Source organism: Emys orbicularis, chromosome 9 (genome assembly GCF_028017835.1).
Source record: "Emys orbicularis isolate rEmyOrb1 chromosome 9, rEmyOrb1.hap1, whole genome shotgun sequence".
Taxonomy (NCBI): domain Eukaryota; kingdom Metazoa; phylum Chordata; order Testudines; family Emydidae; genus Emys; species Emys orbicularis.
This window is the reverse complement of record NC_088691.1, coordinates 51,738,230-51,754,054: the sequence shown is the minus strand read 5'-3', so window position 1 is coordinate 51,754,054 and position 15,825 is coordinate 51,738,230.

Here is a 15,825-nt window from a genome sequence, read left to right as displayed (position 1 = left end):
ACAAAGTCGAACGTGTGTATCCACACTAAGGGCAGTAATTCGACTTTGTGAGTCCACACTAACGGGGCAAGCGTCGACATTGGAAGCGGTGCACTGTGGGCAGCTATCCCACAGTTCCCGCAGTCCCCGCTGCCCATTGGAATTCTGGGTCGAGCCCCCAATGCCTGCTGGGGAAAAAAATGTGTCGAGGGTGGTTTTGGGTAACTGTCGTCATCCAACCGTCACTCCCGCCCTCCCTCCCTGAAAGCGCCGGCAGGCAATCATTTCATTTCGCGCGCTTTTCTGGTGAGTGACAGCGCGGACGCCACAGCACTGCGAGCATGGAGCCCGCTGCGACCATCGCTGCAGTTATGGCCGTTGTCAACACCTCGCACCTTATCGTCCACCTTTTCCAGAGGCAGATGCTGAGAAATCGGGCGAGGAGGTTACGGCATCGCGGTGAGGACATGAAGTCTGAGAGTGGCACAGACCTCTCGCAAAGCATGGGACCCCGCGCCGTGAACATCATGGTGGCAATGGGTCATGTTGATGCTGTGGAATGGCGATTCTGGGCCCGGGAAACAAGCACGGACTGGTGGGACCGCATAGTGCTGCAGGTCTGGGATGAATCTCAGTGGCTGCGAAACTTTCGGATGTGGAAGGGAACTTTCCTGGAACTTTGTGAGCTGCTGTCCCCTGCCCTGAAGCGCAAGGACACCCGGATGCGAGCAGCCCTGACTGTCCAGAAGCGAGTGGCCATAGCCCTCTGGAAGCTTGCAACGCCAGACAGCTACCGGTCAGTCGCGAACCACTTTGGCGTGGGCAAATCTACCGTGGGGGTTGCTGTGATGCAAGTAGCCAACGCAATCGTTGAGCTACTGCTGTCAAAGGTAGTGACCCTTGGAAACGTGCAGGTCATCATAGATGGCTTAGCCGCAATGGGATTCCCAAACTGCGGTGGGGCTATAGATGGAACTCACATCCCTATCCTGGGACCGGACCACCAGGCCAGCCAGTACATTAACCGAAAGGGGTACATTTCAATGGTGCTGCAAGCACTGGTGGACCATAGGGGACGTTTTACAAACATCAACGTCGGATGGCTGGGCAAGGTTCATGACGCTCGTGTTTTCAGGAACTCTGGTCTGTTTAGACGGCTGCAGGAAGGTATTTACTTCCCGGACCACAAATAACTCTTGGGGATGTGGAGTTGCCTATAGTGATCCTCGGGGACCCAGCCTACCCGCTAATGCCCTGGCTCATGAAGCCCTATACAAGCGCCCTGGACACTGAAAAAGAACTCTTCAACTACCGTCTGAGCAAGTGCAGAATGGTGGTGGAGTGTGCTTTTGGACGTCTCAAGGGGAGATGGCGAAGCTTACTGACTCGCTCTGATCTCAGCGAAACCAATATCCCCATTGTTATTGCAGCTTGCTGTGTGCTCCACAATCTGTGTGAGAGCAAGGGGGAGACCTTTATGGCGGGGTGGGAGGTTGAGGCAAATAGCCTGGCTACTGATTACGCCCAGCCAGACAGCCGTGCGATTAGAAGAGCCCAGCGGGACGCGCTGTGCATCCGGGAGGCTTTGAAAGCTAGGTTCCTCAGTGAGCAGGGTAACCTGTGACTATTAACTTTGTTTAAAGAGAAGCTGAACCTGCTCCCGTTTCTTTACCCAGTTTATGTTGACTATCCTCTGCAGCTACATACCCCGTTCACCCCGTCACCCCCCTTCCAACACACGTTTAAAAATAAAATACATGGAACTTTGTTAATGAACACCGTTGTCTTTATTACGGGTTTCGCGGTAAAGGGTTGAAACTGGGACGCAGACTGTGGTGGGGAGCGGGCGTAGTGATGGAAGGAACGCTTATAAACTCGAGGAATGACAGGCTCCTGCTCCTAGAGCGGTCCGCAGTGCTGGACTGGTTGTTTCAACGGAGCCTGCCACCCCTCCTTTTCGGGACTCTGTGTGTGGGAGCTATGTCACTTTGTGGCGGGGAAGGACGCTGCTGCGTGGCTCTGTGATCCAAGATAAGGACCGCTGCAGTCTATCTCTAACCGCCCTCCCCCGCCACAAACTCACATAGCCCCCCCACACACAGAACATAAAAACCACCTCCCAGACTGACCAGGGTGCCTAGTGACTGCAATGTGTGTGTGACCTGCTGCTGAACATGCCCCCCTGTCTGTACCCTGGTAAAGGTGACTGTCCTGTCCAATTACCAATCCCCTTCCCCCCCTTCAAACACACTGTCCTCTAAAAGAACATGATGGAAACAGTAATTAAAAGAAACATATTTTTTATTAGCAACTAAACAGTTAGGGGATGAAACTGGGCCGGGGGCTTGGGTGAGGTGGGAAGGAAAGGACTTATCAAATTTTGGGGAATGAGAGCCTTCTGTAACTTGAGCAGTCTGCAGGGGTGGAGTGACAGTGTTCACGGCCCCTGCCGCCCCTCCTTCTTGGGACTTTGGGTGAGGGGGGTATGGGACTTTGTGGCGGGGGAGGGCGGTTAGAGATAGACTGCAGCGGGGCTCTGTCCTCCTGCCTCCTGCAGAACATCCACAAGGCGCCGGAGCGTGTCCGTTTGCTCCCTCATTAGTCCAAGCAGTGTTTGAGTCGCCTGCTGGTCTTCCTGACGCCACCTCTCCTCCCGTTCAATGTGTGATCGATGGATTTGGGACATGTTCTCCCTCCACTGGGTCTGCTGGGCCGCCTCGGCTCGGGAGCAGCCCATAAGTTCTGATAACATGTCGTCCCGTGTCCTTTTCTTTCTCCGCCTAATCTGCGCCAGCCTCTGGGAGGGGGATGCCAAGGTAGGTCGGGAGACAGTCACAGCTGTGGGATGTGAAAAAGGGAGTGAATTCCTCACAAAGATAATTTTTTGTGAACAATGAACATAGTCTTTCTCTGTGAAGAAGACCATGCACAGCACCTATCACATGCGCACTCAGGACAAGGTCGAATTTTCTGCCTTCGCATTCAGTGCCTGGGGTCTTGCACTGGAGATCAGAGAAGCGGGGCAGGACAGCGGAATTTGGGTAGCAGGCTGACATGGTAAGCCGTAGACTTTTGGCTGCTTAAAACTTAAATTATAGCAGTGCCCTCCTTTCACGTTCAAAGCAATGCTCCTAGCGTTGGCCAGTTCCTGCTGCCGGCAATCCGGCAAGCATGAACTCTGCCCCTGTCCCACCCCCTCGCGGCTGTCCCCGGAAAAGATCCCTGTATGCTACCCCTCTCCCGCCTCCACCGCGTGGCTGTAAACCGCCGGTTACAATTCTGTAAAGGAACAGGCAAGCAGTCCCAACAGTAACAATCCCCTAATTCAAAGCAGGTCACCATGAGCGACATCACTCTGCTGAGGATTTCTGGGACAGAGAAAGACCGCATGCTGCGTGAAAGCCAGCAAAAACCAGGGCCGTATGCCGCCATGCTCTGCAAGGCAATGATCCCGGAGTACTTGATGATAGCCTGGCGTGGAAAAGTTTCCTACCACGAAGGACCCAATAAGGCCGCTCTCCCCAGGAACCTCATGCAAAGGCTTTCCAATTACCTCCAGGAGAGCTTCGTGAAGATGTCCCATGAGGATTTTAGCTCTATCCCCGGACATATAGACCTTCTTTTCCAGTAGCTGCACTGGCAAGGACTAAAAAGTAGAGCACCTAGGGCAAACTAATCATCATAAACCGGACATTGTTTGATTCTTTTGCAGTAGTTGCACTGCCAAGGACTAAAACGTTAAGCGCCTAGGGCAAACTAATCATGAAAAACCCATTGTTAATATTGTTAATATTCCTGTTCTGTTCAAAATAAATGTTTACATGTTTTAAACACTTACCGACTGATCCTTCCCCTGATTCTGGCTCTGGGTTAATGCCTGGGGACGGTTGGTAAGGGATCTCTGTGAGGGTGATGAACAGATCCTGGCTGTCGGGGAAATCAGCGTTGTAAGCGCTGTCGACTGCCTCGTCCTCCTCATCTCCTTCCTCATCTTCCCCGTCTGCTAACATCTCCGAGGAAGCGGCCCTCGACAATATCCCATCCTCAGAGTCCACGGTCAGTGGTGGGGTAGTGGTGGTGGCCGCACCTAAAATGGAATGCAGTGCCTCGTAGAAACGGCATGTCTGGGGCTGGGATCCGGAGCGTCCGTTTGCCTCTTTGGTCTTCTGGTAGCCTTGTCTCAGCTCCTTGATTTTCACACGGCACTGCATTGCATCCCGGCTGTATCCTCTCTCTGCCATGGCTTTTGAGATCTTCTCGTAGATCTTTGCGTTCCGTCTTTTCGAGCGCAGCTCTGAAAGCACGGACTCATCACCCCACACAGCGATCAGATCCAAGACTTCCCGATCAGTCCATGCTGGGGCCCTCTTTCTATTCTGGGATTGCATGGTCACCTCTGCTGGAGAGCTCTGCATCGTTGCCAGTGCTGCTGAGCTCGCCACGATGTCCAAACAGGAAATGAGATTCAAACTGCCCAGACAGGAAAAGGAATTCAAATTTTCCCGGGGCGTTTCCTGTGTGGCTGGTCAGAGCATCCGAGCTCGGACTGCTGTCCAGAGCGTCAACAGAGTGGTGCACTGTGGGATAGCTCCCGGAGCTATTAGCGTCGATTTCCATCCACACCTACCCTAATTCGACATGGCCATGTCGAATTTAGCGCTACTCCCCTCATTGGGGAGGAGTACAGAAATCGAATTTAAGAGACCTCTATGTCGAACTAAATAGCTTTGTTGTGTGGACGGGTGCAGGGTTAATTCGATTTAACGCTGCTAAATTCGACATAACCTCCTAGTGTAGACCAGGCCTAAGGTACTCCTCTAAGGCAGCCAGTCCTCCCTTGTACTCCAGGAAGAGGCTGCCCCTACTCTGTTTGAGCAGCCTTTTTTATATGGCCCTCCCTGGCCCTGATTGGCTGCTCCAACAAATCTTCTCCTGATTGGCTCTCTACAAGCCCTCAAGCCCTCAACCTTCCTGAGGGCTGTTTTAACTCTCCATCTACCTGTGTGGGGCAGTCGCCTCACCACATGCACCATTGGAGTCAATTGGAGTTTGACCAAGGATTTTGTCAGAATCAGGCAGAATATCCCCTTATGCTTGTTTTATAAGTTGGGAATAAATACAGGTGCCCAACTTCCATACTCTATGCCCTTCATTAGTTTAAACAGCTTAATCGTATCTTCTGTTATTCATTTCCATTCTAAATTTAACCATCTCACACTTTTCAATCTCTCCTCCTATGGAAGTTTTCCTATGCCTCTAATCATCTTGATATCCCTTCCATTTCTGCTACATACTTTATTTTAAAAAAAATAATAACTAAAAATATATTCAAAATGGGCTACACACCTCTACCCCGATATAACACTGTCCTCGGGAGCCAAAAAATCTTACCGCGTTATAGGTGAAGCCGCGTTGTATCAAACTTGCTTTGATCCGCTGGAGTGCACAGCCCCGCCCCCCAGGAGCACTGCTTTACCGCATTATATCCGAATTTGTGTTATATCGGGGTAGAGGTGTACTTTATAATACAGTGACTGTAGATGCATTGCACTTATAGTATAATTGCACATTGGTTATGCTTTTCAATCCCTGTAATTAACATAACTGAAGGTTAACTTCATAACTTGATCCTTTATTATCCTTTTTATTTCCATACTTAGTACATTATACTGTAATTTCTCTAAAGTTATCCCTTTTGATACATGTAACTACTACAGGATCCTATAACCAGACAGTAAAATAGATGACTGAACTACCCCAACAACTTCATAGTTAATACATGTATTTTTAGAATCCAGGTATATTATGTATGTTTCACAACCAAAATTATACCTTCAGACTAATTTCAATGTAAATGCAATGTACTTAATGTACCTGGATTTGAAAGCTACATGTTTCAAACTAACGGGGTATTAAATAATTCCATTGTGTATTTAGACTGAGATATATGAATGATTGATAGTTACAGATATCAGAAAGCACAACTATATTGTAATTACTCTGTAATTAAAATCACTGTATTATAAAGTACATCCAAATTACCTTCTGTGTTGCAAACTCTCCACCACAGTGCCAAAATAAAAAACTGTTAGCCAAAAATAATTAATATTTCAACTGAGCCACAACAAGGCATGGATTAATAGGCTATTGATGTTTCTGTGTGGATGAAATCATTTGGCCTATGGCCTTGTGCCTTACAAAGTATCCATAGTGCACACCACTAGCCAACTAATATATACCTTGTTGTGGCTTTACAGTCCATCTTTTGCTATCTTAGCCAGCACTACCAGTTTCAGCAACATACTTTTCTGATAGATTCACATTGCTCAGTTATGAATCTTCAGAATTTTGGAGGGAGGCGGGTAAACCTACCATTAAATCCTACCACCTGATTAAATTTGGCAACAGAGCTACCTCCTATTTAGCATCTAGCTAGCTTGTCTGCCCATCTTATACATTCTTTTTTGGGTAACATATGAACTAATTCAATTTGGATATTGCGTTATAAAATAAGCTGGAAGAAAAGGTATCTTATTTTTAACCCTAGATCAGTCTGGAGCGAAATCCTGTTTGCTTGACCTCCATGGCCTCAATTGAGTACAGCACTTAAAGTACATGCTTAACTTTGAGAACATGAGTAAGCACAACCTTACTTAGCAAAGCAGTTAAGCACATGCTTAAGTCTCATTGAAGCCAATGGAACTTAAGCGTGCTGAATTAAGCATGGGTTTCATTAATGTGTCCATTCCTCTAACATGCCTGGTGGTATAATCTCTCAGTGTTGGCAGTTGTGCTTTACTGCAGCGACATGCAAATACAAACCATGACAGCACATTACAAGAGCTGGGATGACATTCCTTTGAGAAGGCTCTGCTTTCTCTTGTAATAGTCCTGCTGCCGTTGTCCTCTAGTGAGTGTTCCAGACAGCAGGCTACAGTTCGTGACCAAGTGTCACTCCAGGGAAAGTGTAAAGAAGCTGTTACTGATGAACCAGATTCTATTTTCTCTGGATCTAAATCTACATAACATTGATTTAATTCACATCTCAACTGGGGAAGGCCAATATGAGTTCATGCCCACGTCCTTACCTTGCCACTAATAATCCCTTTTGTATTCCCCCTTCCATTAGGCCCATCATTGTGTCATTTTGCATCCAGGTCAGAGGGCAAGATGTACCACAACCACCTCTATGGGTCAATACCAACTTATAGACTGACCCAGAAGGTGAAATGTAAAAGCAGAGCAAGGGGCTGGACCACCTATAAGATATTAACAGTACTATTCCCTAGATTTAGTAGTAGCAGGTGCTGTAGAGGGAGGGATTCATTGATCGGTTGGAAGTCACACTTCTAGGACCCATGGAACCAGGACTTGGAGTTCTGTCTCAAACATTGTTTTCCTTCAAATTCATCACGTTGCACAGTTGCCATAAGATAGCACCACTTTTCTTAGGACCCATGGAACCAGGGCTTGGAGTTCTGTCTCAAACATTGTTTTCCTTCAAATTCATCACGTTGCACAGTTGCCATATGATAGCACCATTTTTCTTAGCCATCTCCATTCCAGCTGGAGAGCCTCATGAAGGGGGAAAGTGATCATCAGCCCCAGCAGATACCCAGTTAAACAGTATGCTGTTCAGTGGGGCACCTACAGAGCAAAAAGGGATAGGCTAGGCTCCCCTAAGCAAGAGTAAAAACAAAGCATGCAGCCCGAGTCCCCTAATCCAATTTTGAGAACAGAAGGGGAAGTTCCAGCTGCACTAATTTTCCCAAAAACACCTCCAGTTCACCCACACAGAGACAGTGTCATCAGCAAGGAAACCACCAGCCACTATGGCGATGCAGCAAACCACAGTCACTGCAGCAATGAAATATATGGGGAAAGCCTAATGTCAAGCAGGGAGATGGGGAAAAGGAATGGTTGTCCCTGTCTTTTCTCCCTTTCCTCATCTAACTTTCATTCCCCCCTCTGTCTTTACCCAGTTCTTAGATTTGGTTTGTATTTCTGGAGATAATTTAGGGAGCAAGCTGTCATTGGCGAATCAGAAATCTCGGAATTTTAATGCGTACCATCTGGAGTGCTTGCTCGTGTTGAAATGTTAGCATGATGTGGTAATTCCTGAGTGTACGCGGGGGCGACGGGAAAGGGGAGGTGTGCTGTGGATTCCTGTCACCCTAAAACAACACTCACAATCCAAACAACTACACTGCTCCCAACAAAGGAGCCAAATTGATGCTGGAGTGTGGGTGTGCTGGGTTTGGGGAAGGGCAGGGATGTATTCCTGCTCTTCTTCCTTCTTTTGGTGGGGGGGGGACGTTCTTTTCCAAGGAGACCTTGAGGTATGGGGTTGTGTTAGGCCCTCCGCCAGCTCGCATGGAATCTGCGTCGCCATGGAAACTGGCTGCCAGAATAGCAACAAACAGAGGCAGAGGAATTTCAGCATTGCCAGCCAGGCCTCACTGGAACAAGAACTGCTCTCATTTAAAAAGGGGAAAATAAAGGCTTGTCTAAGGAGCACACAGGGGGCAGCAGCACTCCTCATAAACATCACTGACTCCTTCTGGAGCCTAAAGCAGCCATGAAAATGGAGAGAAAATTCTTGTCCTATTTACTCTCTCCCCAGCTTAATGAACCTATGTATCTTCTATAGGGGTTGACACAAGGACATCTGCAAAGAGGAATGGTTAAAGCGGGACTCTCATCTTGAGTCAAAAATCTCTCTTGTCTATATATTGTCTCTAAAACCTTACCAAAGATACCTATGTATTACTACCATCTGTCAGAACTCATCCTAAGCACCCTTTTTCATGACCTCATTTATTCCCATAGCAGCAGATTATGATGTCAGAACCAAAGGTTCCTGAAACATAGGTAGAGAGAGCAGGAAAGAAAAAGAACAATAATTAGTGGAGGAATTAGTGCTTGATCTTTGAACTCAAGAAGCACTATAAATGGTAAGTGCTATGCATTGTTGTAAGATTACATTTTCCATCATTAGTGCCTCGTTGTGGAGTTGGCCCCATACAGAGGGAAGACACAATTCCAGAGACCTTGGATGTAAGAACGTAAGTTTGTTCTTCATGACCATGCTATTCCAGTGCGGGGCCCCACACAGCTCAGCCAATTCTCTTCAGTCCTCCTTGCAACTGCCATGCTATTTCATACGCAGTTTCTTCCCAATCAGGTGATGTAATGTGCCAGGTGATGTAATGGACTTAGGGTATGGACAAAAGCAAAGGATGGATGAGGCCGAGAGACTAGCTAGCTCACTTCACTTGTGAGTGAAAAACAGTCAGAACAGGGGTCTCCAGAGTTGAAAGGGGAGTGCATGTAGCCACTAAGTATACATTGCATCTCCTCCTTTCCTACCAATTGCTTTGGCATTGTAGCAGGGTGGACAGGACACCTGCTCCTGCCTGGAAGGGCCTGAAAGAGCCCTGGGAGAAGGCTGGGGCAGGGAAAGCTGGGCTGATTGGGGAAACAGCCTCAGCTGTGGCCACGCCCCAAACAGACCCAGCTGGCCCTATTAAGGCCAGGGCAGCCAGAAGCTCAATAGTCTCTCTCTGCACTCAGAGAGAGAAGGGCCTGGCTGCAGGGAGCTGAGATAGAGTACCTGGGTGGAGCAGGGCTGGGGAAAGGCTGGGGAGCTCCGGCCTGGAAAGCCCCAGGCTGTGGCCTAGTAGAAGGCCAAGGGGTACTGGGGGTTGCAGAGGGCAACCCAGGGGTAGGCCAAGGCAGCAGGTCCAAACCCAACCTTGCCAGTGATGAGTAGGCTGATACTGCAGTCTGCCCCTGGGCGTGGGGCTAGATGAAGACTGGCAGTAGCCTGATACTGAGGCAAGGTGGGGATAGTGGGTGGGGGTTCCCCTGGGAGGGGGAGACCCAGTTAAAGGGGCACCGGAGTCCTGGGGGGGACACAGGGGCCAGTAGCAGTAAGGCGGATCACCGGCCTGTAGGCGGCGCTCCGGGCTGGATTGAGCTAATTCCCAGGATAACCAGCAGGAGGCGCTGCAGGGGTGAGTCCAACACTGTTACAGGCAGATAATCATGGCATAATCAAATTGATCCAGCCATTTCATGGGGAAGGCATGATTATTCATTGACTTCTTGATACAGTCTGGCTGCTGTGTCATGCACTGGGAAATCCTGACATTTGATATCAAGGCTGCATGAAATAAATACATATTAAAAGGAACAAGAAATCGAGATATCAAGGATCCTAATTCACGTAAAAACTTGACATGAAAATACCCTAATTCAGGGATCGGCAACCTTTGGCACGTGGCTCGGCACGGTAAGCATCCTGGCAGGCTGGGCCCATTTGTTTACCTGCTGCATCCGCAGGTTTGGCCAATCGCGGCTCCCACTGGCCGCGGTTCACTGATCCAGGCCAATGGGGGCGGCGGGAAGCAGCGCGGGCCGAGGGATGTGCTGGCTGACGCTTCCCGCCACCCCCATTGGCCTGGAGCGGCGAACCGCGGCCAGTGGGAGCTGCGATCGGCCAAATCTGCGGACGCAGCAGGTAAACAAACCGGCCCGGCCCGCCAGGGTGCTTACCCTGGCGAGCCGAGTGCCAAAGGTTGCCAATCCCTGCCCTAATTCCTCATGAACTGTAGCCTATCCAAGGCCTTTTGTGATTGACAATGGTCACTGTTCTAACAATGAACTTCCTCACCATGCAACTCCCCCGGGTTTCTATCCCTGACCACTTCTTATATACGTATGCCATTATATTTAACCACCTGCTTCCTGGTTTCAACATTATCACTTTTCACCAATGATACCTACATTTATATCCTCTTCATTAGTTCATCCCTTTTCTTGTTTTCCGCCTGTCTCAGCCTCTTCGTTTCCTAGCCCCCAGTGAGTCAGAATCAGATATTTAGTAGGGACAGTGTTGTTCTATCAGTGTCCTGGTAAACTGTTATGACCATTTGTTGTTCAGTGCCATTGAGAGAATGGCTCTTAAACACCTTCTGCCCGTGCATCATAATTACAGTTCACCTTGGTGTACAGATCATCTGTGACAGATGAAATATCTGGGGAATGCGGGTTGCATTTATTGCGGTCCGAAGCCAATTGTGCAGGAGAGAGCATATTTAAAATTGCATGTCATGGCTGTTTGCTCAGCAGACTGGCCGTGAAGGGTGTTTTGTTTTCCAGTAATGAGATGGGGATGTTACCATTGTCTCTGTTTTTATTATGCCAGAGGGTAGCTGTACATTTAATTCTTTCATGTGTTATTGCAAAAAATATCAAAGTGGGGAATCTGCTCTGAACGTGACTTTGTAAAAATGGCATTGTGGCATCTCTGTAATGGCTTCTCAACAGTCCCAGATCAAATTTGCTAAGTGCAAAGAAACAATGTTTTTTCTGACTGCCAGTCCTGGAAATTCAACATGCGATCTGCAAAACAAGCTTGGCTTCTTTCCTTTTCAAACATTATCATCACCAATAAAGTTTCCGCAGGCCAAGTTAGGCTCTCACTTACACCTGTGCAACCCAAATGTTTTCAAATGATCACCTTAGAGATATCTGTGCAATCCCATTGCCATCAATTGGACTGACTGGAGTTTAGGAAACTATTCTCTTGATGATGCATGGGAAGGAATTGAATCCAGCCCACAATCTTGCAGTTGTATTGGCTCTGCAAAGCTAGCAGGAATAAAAAAACAATCAAAACTGATTGTTCTAATTAAACTTAGCCAATGTGACTGAATATACCCAAGGAGCAGCTAGAAGGAGTAAGAAAATGTACGTTTACAGTCATTTCTCAGACCAGAAGTGCACTTTAAGGGCACAAGCTTGTAAATTGCTGAGCATTGATCTGGCAATGCATTTAAGCACATGTTTAATGTTAAGCACCTGAGTATCCCCACTGAAGTCAATGGGACTGAGGATTGAGACTGAAAGAGAGCAAGATACATTGTCACAAGGCCAGCATGTGGCAGGTTCCCAAGAAGGAGCAAGCAGCAACCTGTGCACCTGTCTGCAGGCTGTGCACTCAGTAATGTTTGAACTAAATCATTATGCTTCAACTTAGCTCTTACATTTCATTTCAGCTTTCCCAGTAAGTTAATTTAATGCTCTTCAAAACCTATACATATGCAGCAGGCACAGATTACTGATACTCACAGTAGCAGATAGTGTGGTGTGAGGGAATATACTGGCAGTAGAAACTAAAACTAAATAGTATTCGTTGGGACAAATTTATAATGAAAGCATTAATTTCCAACAATTTGCCAGAATGTCAAGAGATCTTTTGTACTGCTGCCATCAGTAGCTGCTGACAAGTGAAGACACCAAAGAGATATAAAATAATAATGAAAAGCATTTGATTTATTAAGAGGCAAACACTGTTGATGATTTAGGCACCCGTTCTGCAAACAAATCCATGCAGGCAGGCCCCATTGAATTCAGTTGCAGGGGTTCCACTGCAGTAGAAGTGTCAAACTCCTTCAGAAGACAGAGCCAGATTCCATTTTTAGTTACAGCCTGTGGGCCGAGAGATAAATGCAGGGCGATATATTCCCCGCAGTGCATGCATGGCAGAACACATGCTGATGGCAGCGGGAGCTTTGCACAAAGATGAACGCGAGACTATAACCTTTATGTAGCAACTAAACTTCGCAACATTTATGGTAGTATCCGTGGACCCCATTCCATATTGGGGCCTCATTGTGCTGGGCACTGTAGGAGAGAGACAATCGCCGCCCTGAAGGGCTGAGATGAGGTATTGTGTCGACTCACACAACAGTGACCCTTCTCTGACTTGTTAAAGAGCCAGGCTGATAGCTTCCAAAGAGATTCCCATCTAAAACTTAGTCAAAGGGTAGGGTGGCCATAAATTCCATTTTGGCTGGGACTGGGACAGTCCCTTTTTTAAGCCCTGTCCTGGCCGTCTCGACTTTTTTGGCAAAAGTGGGCATTTGTCCCATTTGTTCTTGCCAACTTGATCAATTGGCAAGAGCCAACAGGACAAATACCCACTTTTGTCAAAAAAGTGGGGTGCAGAGGAACGTGGGGGGGTGCAAGTGGTGATGCCAGCCCAGCGTGGGGGGAAGGCAGGGCTTGTGCGGGGGGGGGGAGGCAGAGTTTGAGTGACTAGCAGCAGCCATCCATGGGGGGCAAGCAGGGTTTGAGCTACCAGTGACCCCAGTCTCGTGGGGGGTGGGGCAGACAGGGTTCCAGCCAGCAGTGACCCCAGCCTCACACGAGGGCAGGCAGGGCTTGGGCGAGCGGCTTGGGCCAGCCCTGTGCAGTGTCCATTTTCCCTTTGGGAAATATGGTCACACTACCAAAGGGATGCTGGCCACCATATGGGGAGGAGATGGGAGTGGCCTTTAGGGTTCCCCAGGGGCTGTGGGTGACACTCTCCCCAAGAATGACTTTTCATGTATGGTTCAGGTTCTCCTTACCAGCACTCACTGCTGACCACTAATACAGTTAAATCTTTGAGTTCAGGTTTCAATCCTTCCATGTGCTTCAAGTGTCTTAATCTTGGCTGCTTGGGGAATTTTTATCCCATGGATCCTTTGGTATGTTTGGAATGTTTGCTTTTCCTACTGTGTGCGAGACACTCCTGTAAAAACAGGAGCTTCCTGCTTGCCTCGTAAATCTTTTCTTTGATTGGCAGAGCCCCCTTCAATGATTAATAATAGGGGAAGACGGAGCCTGACACCACAGCGAAACCTGCTCCATGAAAATACCCAACACACTGGGGCAACAGACTTGAGAGAGGGGCAAAGATATTTGATTAGTAAACTGGCACTTCTCCAGCTTCTGTCAGGGATACACATGGATTGACACTGTCCTTCAACCAGTATCTGAGAGGGGAAGAAACAGACGGAAATTCCAGCAAGCTAAGGAAATGTAGCAGAGAGCCAGGACATCAGAGGCCTGTTCTTTCATCCCCTCAGAATCATGACTAAAAGACACCACTACACATGGCATGTTCACTCTTTGGAGAGTCTAGTTGTTTAATGTTTTGGGTGTTGGGTGAGAGTGACATATGTCAGATTTGAAAGCCTGAGCAATTTAAAAAGAGGAAATTTCTAGAATTTACTGTGTCCCGTCAGTTCCTGATTCATGTCCATGCATTCTGCTCTTCTTGCTCCATTTCCATATTCCCGTACACAACTTCCAGATGTTCCAGCCTCTTCTAGGGCCTGATCTGCAATCCTTTGATGTCAGTGGAAAGACTCCAATTGGCTTTGTGTCAAGTCCCTGCTGATTTCATCACTGCTGCTTCATTTCCGCTTCCAGAGCCTTTCCCCACTGCCACCCCTTGCCAGCACCTCCCCACTCCATAGTGAAAGGCTCAGGCAGCGGGAAGCTGTTGGAGCTTTTCCCTGTTGTCTCCTCCCTGCCAGAGCCTTTCACTGCCATGCTACACATACCCTACACACCACCACCAGTACAGACAAGGCCATAGACAGTTCTGCTCTGCAACACAAGGGTCACATGGATGTTGAGACTTCTTAGGGGAGAGGGGTCAGGCATTACCAACTAGTCAGAGTTTAAACTATGAACTCTCAGTCCCTGAGGTCAGCCAGTTAATTCTACTAAAACTCAGGCAGGTGGGGCATGATCCAATACCAATGAATTCAATGGAAAGACTCCCACTGGCTTCAGTGGGTGTTGGAACAGACACAAGGTGGTGGATATACCAGGAATATGTAGGCAGATAATAATAGGGTGAAATCCTGACCCTGTTGAAGTCAATAGGAGTTTTGCCATTGTCTTCAATTATTTCACTCATAGTCTCTTTTCTCTGCCACTCCAATTTCTTTTTTCCTGGTTGTTCTGCCATTCCTTCATTTGACTAACAGGAATGTGCAATTAAATCCTTGGAGGAGTAAATGGAGATTCTCCCTGAATAAAACTGGGGCTTTCCCACTGCAATCAAACAGTTTGAGGTTACTGCTTGTTTTCTAATGATACACTTCCATGACCTCTTGTCCTTACTGTAGATCAGTGATTCTCAATCAGGGGTATGCGTACCCCTGGGGGTATGCAGAGGTTTCCCAGGGGGTACATCAACTCATCTAGATATTTGCCTACATGGCTACATGAAAAGCACTAGTGAAGTCAGTACAAATTAAAATTTCATACAGACAATGACTTGTTTATGCTGCTGTATATACTATATCAATGGGGACCATGATTTATTTTATAATCATATGGTAAACATGAGAAAGTAAGCTATGACACTTTTGTATTTTTATGTCTGATTTTGTAAGCAAGTAGTTTTTAAGTGAGGTGAAACTTGGGGGATACACAAGACAAATCAGCCTCCTGAAAGGGGTACAATAGTCTGGAAAGGTTGAGAATTACTGCTGTAGATGGACGTGACTCCAGAGGGGGCCCTTTCTGAATGGAGAGGTATCCCCTCTTCTCCACCTCAGAAGGTGTAATGGAAGGTGGCTACTCTCCTGAGTTGGACAGCAGACTCCCTGGAGTTTCCCCTCTAGTTTCCATCTCCTAGCTTCAGTGGGAATCTCCACATTAGGTGCCCCAGCATTTTTTGCTACACATCAGGTCATCTACACCTGCTTTAAGACTCCTTTGCACTGCCAGCATGGTGTAAAGGGGCCTTAGTGCAAATGAGAATTGGGTCCATTATTTACCTAACCCTGTTCTCAACACTCCAATGTTGCATGTTTTCCCAGTACTACAAATGATACCATCATGCATGCCAATGTAACGCTCATGCCACACATGTCTTTGTGTCTCACTCCATGGCAGCCTGCGAGTCATTGTGGAGTATCCTGGTTTCTGTTCTCCCTGGGCTGCCGTGCAGAAGGTAGAAAGCATTTGTCACGGAGTTTGGGGGAGACAAGGCCC